Raw genomic sequence first — 7,168 nt, 5'->3', positions numbered from 1 at the left:
ACAGCAAATGATAGATTTAAATCGAGCATTGAGTGAAAAACGACCGGAATATGGAAGAAGGCAAGACAGTCATATTTCTCCATGATAACGCCCCATCACATACTGAAAACCGGGTCAGAGAAATGATCGAAGCGTTCAGTTGGGAAATACTGGGGCATGCGTCCTATTCTCCAGACTTGGCTCCGTTCGAGTATCGTCTGTTTGCGTCACTGCGACACCTGCGACACGCTCTCGCTGAACAAAGCTTCAGTTGGGAGGAAAATGTTCGATAATTACTCGCTGACTTGTTCGCTGCAAAAGAAGAAAGTTTTTTTTTCCTTGGCATTCATAGCCTGCCGGAGAGGTGGGAGAAAATTTAAATATAAATGGAGATTATTTTGAATAAAATATTGTTTGTCAGTTTCAGACAACACACGTGTAATCATTGCAGCCAAGTTCCGTTTTCATACTTCTACACCTGGTGATGAATTTCTTCTTCTTCTCACTTTCTTTCATATTTCTTGTAAGTGTTTAATCATTTTTTTTCTTTTTGGCTGTATTTATTTTTAAATGTTTTGGAATTGTGACTACATGGAAAAATGAATGCATGAATAAAATACTCCCACGACGCCGACAGTGTGGTTTTCGTTAGACGGAAAATAACATCATTTCACCACGAAAGATGGCGAGAGTGACACACTGCCGACAACAAACGTCTGTGGCCTGTCTGCAGGCCTACAAGAAAATAATAATCATTTTACGTTAGAACAGAGACTGTGAGGAGAGCGAGGGTCCTCACGGCGTGGAGGGGAGGAGTACCATTCGCGTCGCCTCTCTGAGCCTAACGAAGAATGGCAGAAAGAAATGGCGAGGAAGAGGCGGCAGCAGCTAATTTAAGTGATAAATGCAAGGCGGGCGCGGCCCACCGCCCGGGGCCAGGACAGAGCAGTGGCGAAGTGCCGAGCGCGCGCCTGAGAACAGCGTCTGGGCACGGGGGCCTGGGGCGAGCGGCTGGAGTAGGCTGCTGGAGGGGGGGGGGGGGGAAGGGAGGTAAAGCGAAGTGGCGTTAAGGGCCCGAGTCGGCCCTAACTAAGCGCCGCTCCCGGGAGGAGTTAACCTGCATTAGCGCGATGAGGGCCGCCAAATTAAAATATACACCGGTCGTCGGCGCGTCCTTACTCTCTCCCGAGACCTCGCAAAAAGCGCCGAGGGAGGCTGGAGGGCCGCCCTTACACTTGCAGCGTTTAAGTGGGGTCGGACTCGACGGCTTGCGCCGCTCCGACGCCTCCACGCGTCGTCGGCAACACCGCGTTAAGTCACGGCTGGCGCCGGGCAGTCGGCGGTCGGAAGACCTGCCGCTGTCCAGGGTACACTGCGCCTCTTGTTGTTTGTACGAGGCTCAGAGATCTCCTCAGGTCGGTTCCACATCGAGATATGGCTTATTTACTATCGTAAACATTAATCCTGAGATGGCAGTTGTCTACTCCTTAGCTGAGGTGACAAAAGTTGTGGGACACCTCCTAGTGTTGTTTCGGACCACCTTTTGCACAGCGAAATGCATCAATTTGTCCTGGTATGGACTAAACAAGCCGCTGAAAGTCCCTCAGAAATACTGAGCCATGCTGCCACTGTACAGAAACCAGATGGCAGTTATAAGAGTCGAGGAGCTTGAAAGGGAAGCAGTGGAGGAGGAGGATATTGGTGATTAACGTCCCGTCGACAATGAGGTCATTAGAGACGGAGCACAAGCTCGGATTAGGGAAGGGTGGGGAAGGAAGTTGGCCGTGCACTTTCAAAGGAACCATCCCGGCATTTGCCTGGAGTGATCTAGGGAAATCACGGAAAAACCTAAATCAGGATGGCCGGGAAGCAGTGGTTGGGAAGGGAGTGAGACAGGGTTGTAGCCTTTCCCCGATCTTATTCAATTTGTATATTGAACAAGCAGTAAAGGAAACAAAAGAAAAATTCGGAGTAGGTACTGAAATCCATGGAGAAGAAATAAAATGCTTTGAGGTTCGCTGATGACATTGTAATTCTGTCAGAGACAGCAAAGGACTTGGAAGAACAGTTGAACGGAATGGACAGTGTCAACGAAAGCAAAACGAGAATAATGGAATATAGTCGAATTAAGTCGAGTGATGCTGAGGGAATTAGATTACGGAGTGAGGCACTTAAAGCAGTGAAGCAGTATTGCTATTTGGGGAGCAAAATAACTGATGATGGTCGAAGTAGAGAAGATATAAAATGTAAACTGGCAATGGCAAGGAAAGCGTCTCTGAAGAGAAGAATTTGTTAACATCGTGTATAGATTTAAGTGTCAGGAAGTCGTTACTGAAAGCATTTGTATGGAGTGTAGCCCTGTAATGAAGTGAAACATGGGCGATACATAATTTGGACAAGAAGAGAATAGAAGCTTTCGAAATGTGGTGCTACAGAAGAATGATGAAGATTAGATGGGTAGATCACATAACTAATGACGAGGTATTGAACAAAATTGGGGAAGAGTTTGTGGCACAGCTTGACTAGAAGACGGGATCGGTTGGTAGGACATGTTCTGAGGCATCAACGGATCACCATTTTACTGTTTGTGGGCAGCGTGGAGAGCAAAAATCGTAGAGGGAGACCAAGAGATGAATACACTAAGCAGATTCAGAAGGATGTAGGTTGCAATAAGTACTGGGAGATGAAGAACCTTCCACAGGATAGAGTAGGATGGAGAGCTGCGTCAAACCAGTCTGAGGACTGAAGACCACAAAAAACAACAACTACCACTTGGGTCATCGCTACCACTGTAGAGTCTTGTACCGCGGGAAGCAAGGATGATATGTTGTTTGGCGTGCAGTATCCTCTTTCTATAACACAACTGCACGTGTGTATTAGCAAGGTTATTTCTTTATCAGAACTGAAAGCTACTTATCTTTAAGCTAGTCCATGTGCTGTGATACAATCTCTTCCTGTAACAGTCCATGGTAGCCTCCCTGCTGGTGAAGTACAAGTCCTGCTATATATACTACTCTTGTCGTTATGTGCTGCCTCAGATGGAGACCCTGATTTCGACTGCGACTGTCGGCGACTGCCAGTGACTGATCTGTGACTGATGACTCAACTGAGCCCTCCACTTCACCATGGCGAGCTAAAACTGGCGGCCGAGAGGGTGTTGGCGACACGTTTCATGCAAGTCTTTCTTTGGCCTCTCTCCTGCCAAGCGCACTTGCTTTAGTGCCTTTTATTGATCTTCTTGCAACCTCTTTGCCGACTGGTGTGCTGGCAACAGCTTATGCCAGCACAGTGCCTCTATTGACGTCCATTATTGTAAATGTCCTTGAACTGATCTCTCCTTTATGTCCTAAAGGTGTTTGACAGTATTCATGTTCTACAAACCAACTGCTAACAACTGAGGCTCAGTCACATAGCGCATTGCCATCCACAGAAATTCCATCATTGCTTTGGAACATGAAATCTATGAATGGCTGCATATGGTTTCCAGGTAGCTGAACATAATCGTTTACAGTCTATAATAGGCTCAGTTGTACAAGAGGACTGAATCCACTCCTCGTAAACACAGTCCACCCTAACATGGAGCCACCACAAGCCTGCACAGTGCCAAGTTGACCACTTGGGTGCATGACTTCGTGGGGTCTGTGCCACGCTGGAACACTACCACCAAGTCTTACCACCTGAAATAGGCACTCATCTGACCAGCCCACGGGTTTCCAGCCGCCTAGGACCCAACCGATGTGGTCACAAGCCCAGGGGAGACGCTGTAGGCAGAGGCCTTTGTGTCGGCCTTTGCTTCCATATCCCATCAACGCCAAAGTTCAGAACACTGTCCTAATGGATAAGTTGATGATGCGTCCCACATTGATTTCTATGGTTATTTCACACAGTGTTGCTTGTCTATTAGCACTAAGAACTCTACGCAGATTACACTACTCTCAGTCGTTAAGTTAAGCCCATCGACCACTGCACTGCCTGTGGTGAGAGGTAACGCCTTAAGTTTGGTATTCTCAGCACACTCTTGATACTGTGGATCTCAGAATATTGAATTCCCTAGCTATTACCGAAATGACGTGTCCCACGTGTCTAGCTCCAACAGCCACTCAACATTCAAAATTCCCCTCGTACGGATATAATCACGTTCGACACCTTTTCACATGAATCACCTATGTACAAGTTGCAGCTTCGCTAATGCGCTGACCTTTTATATCTAGTGTACATGACATTATCGCTATCTGTAAATGTGCATATCGCTTTTCCTTGGCCTCTATCAAATGGTTCAAATGGCTCTGAGCACTGTGGGACTCAACACTGGAGGTCTTCAGTCCCCTAGAACTTAGAACTACTTAAACCTAACTAACCTATGGACGTCACACACATCCATGCCCGAGGCTGGATTCGAACCTGCGACCGTAGCGGTCGCGCGGTTCCAGACTTAAACGCCTAGAACCGCTCGGCCATACCGGCCGGCTGGCCTCTATCACCTCAGCATACATCATGCAGTGTGAATGTGAAACCTGTGACTGTGGGTCAGATTAGTGCCTTGGTAGCACAGTCCATATCAGTACCACCTGCAAAAGGAATAGATCCAGCTTCAAGGGTCTATCCGGCGCAAGGTTTAAATCTGTCACCAAGTTTCCACAGGCACGCACTTAACAACAGAGTGAAATATTCATTCAGCAAGAATTAATATAGTACACTAGACTTTACTTTCATGAACAATAAACCTTCCCGCTGGCGGTCAGGCTTGTGTACCTCAGTGATACAGATCGCCGTATCGTAAATGCATAGGTACTGGAGGGGTATCTGTTGAGAGGCCAGACAAACGTGTGGTTCCTGAAGAATAGCAGCAGCTTTTTCAGTAGTTGCAGGGGCAATAGTCTGGATGATTGGCTGATCTGCCCTTGTAACATGCTGGTACTGCGAACGGCTGAAAGCAAGGAGAAACTACAGCTTTAATTTTTCCTGGGTGCATGCAGCTCTACTGTATCTTTAAATGATGACTGTATCCTGTTAGGTAATATATTCCGGAGATAAAATAGTCCCCAGTTCGGCTCTTTGGGCAAGGAGTACGCAGGAGGATGTCGTTATCAGAAGAAACAAAACTTGAGTTCTACAGATCGGAACGAGGAATGTCAGATCCCGTAATCGGGAGGTAGGTTAGAAAATTTTGGAAGGGAAATGGAAAGGTTAAAGTTAGACATGGTGGGAGTTAGTGAAGTTCAGTGACAGGAGTAACAGCACTTCTTGTCAGGTGAATACAGGGTTATAAATATAAAATGTAAAAGAGGTAATACAGAAGTAGGTTCAATAATGAATAAGAAAATAGGAATACGGGTAAGCTACTATGAACAGCATAGGGAACACATTACTGTAACCAAGATAGACCCGAAACCCCCCACCCACCAAAGTAGTACAAATTTATATGACAACTAGCTTCGCAGACGATGAATAAACTAAAGAAATGTGTGGTCAGATAAAAGAAATTATTCAGATAGTTAAGGGAAATGCAAATTTAACAGTGATCGGAGATTGAAATTCGACAGTTGGAAAGGGAACACGAGGAGTAGTAGTACCTGAATATGGGACGGCGGAAATGAATGAAAGAGGAAGCCTCATGGTACAATTTTTCACAGAACATAATTCAATCGTAGCTAACACTTGGTTCAAGAATCTGCAAACAAGAGCACAGATTCCGGATGTAGATAAAATCTTTAAAAGCTGATGAAAAAACACCACCGTCGGTGTCGTTATTGTGTGTGTGTGTGTTTTTGTGCGTGTATGTGTGTGTGTGTGTGTGTGTGTGTGTGTGTGTGTGTGTGTGTGTGTGTGTTTGAGTAGGGGGGGGGGGGAGTGGGATGGCTCTGTGTCAATGCTAAAAGAACAGAATCTATTTCCTTCTTTTGTTGTCATGTGAGGCCGAAATAGCACTGGCGTGAATAACAAGCCTTGCCATCGGTAGGCGGTTGTGACGTCCGACCTGAGTTTGACTTTCTGATTAGAGATGGTCGCGAAATACCTGCAACCCAGTGCACATGAATGCATCTTTTAGAAGCAGTCTTGTTCAGGATTTGGAATCGAAGGGGCGAGCAAGTACTTTCGGGAACTGGGAATCGAGGAGGAGAATAAGTAAAAATTACTTGAAAGCTGGATCTGGCAATCGAGTAAGCATCATTCAGAGTCGGAACATGTCAGTGGACCACACATACGCCCGGCAGTGACAGAGAGCCACCATGAGTTACTACAGTTCGATATCAGAAAGATTAAATTTCTGCAGCAGTGTGTCATGGATAGAGAGACACAACAATTCGTTCGTTTGGATAGAAGCAGTGGCCTACAGGACAGTTGCTCTGCCCCGTTCAGAAAGTTATTCTCACAGGCTGTCATTTCCTTTCCATGCAATCACTGCTTACCTGCTATACGAGTTTCTGTTTCTATGAAAGCATGGTGACATACCTCCTCTCCCGAAAAGGCCGTGAAGGCCCAAAGGTACCGACAGGCCGCCGTGTCATCCCCAGACCACAGGTGTCACTAGATGCGGATATGGAGGGGCATGTGTTATGCACACCACTCTCCCGGCCGTATGTCAGTTTCCGAGACCGGAGCAGCTACTTCTCTATCAAGTAGCTCCTCACTTTGCCTCGCAAGGGCTGAGTGTGTAACCCACTTGCCAACAGTGCTCGGCAGACCGAATGGTCACCCATCCAAGTGCTAGTCCAGCCCGACAGCGCTTAATTTCGGTGATCTGACGGGAACCGGTGTTACCACAGCGGCAAGATCGTTGGCCATGGTAACACACCTAGCTTGATATAATTACTCCTCTGTGGATCTTGCATACCAAGAGTGGCGATTGTTAATGTAAACTGTTATATATAATTTGAGATGAGATTGTGGATAATAAATATCCAAGCCTCGTAAACTTTAACGTTGTTTAAGTTCTGCATGTTGTATTCCATGACTTTACCTTCGTAGATAGTAAATCACGTGTCACAGTAAAGAATAACAAAGATTCAAAGAGTCCCCACTCGGAGCACAGTGGGTAGGGCCGTTTACACCCGGTCGCGTTATTCAGGACGAGTTACGTAACTTCACTAATTAGCACTGCGACCTAAACACAGATTCACTACCGAAATTAGGTCGGTCAGATCACAAAGTAAAACCACAATAAAAGAGAAGGGTCTCGCAAAGTGCT

The 7,168-nt window shown here is 46.3% G+C and overlaps 1 pseudogene; it reads right to left on the bottom strand.

Annotated features, from left to right (window-relative positions):
* Positions 1 to 6,644: 6,644 nt before the first annotated feature.
* Positions 6,645 to 6,762, bottom strand: LOC124799929 (annotated as a pseudogene).
* Between the last annotated feature and the right edge of the window lie 406 nt (positions 6,763 to 7,168).

This window comes from Schistocerca piceifrons, chromosome 5, assembly GCF_021461385.2.
Source record: "Schistocerca piceifrons isolate TAMUIC-IGC-003096 chromosome 5, iqSchPice1.1, whole genome shotgun sequence".
NCBI lineage: Eukaryota > Metazoa > Arthropoda > Insecta > Orthoptera > Acrididae > Schistocerca > Schistocerca piceifrons.
The sequence above is the reverse complement of the archived record's forward strand: the minus strand, read 5'-3'. Positions and strand labels throughout refer to the sequence as shown.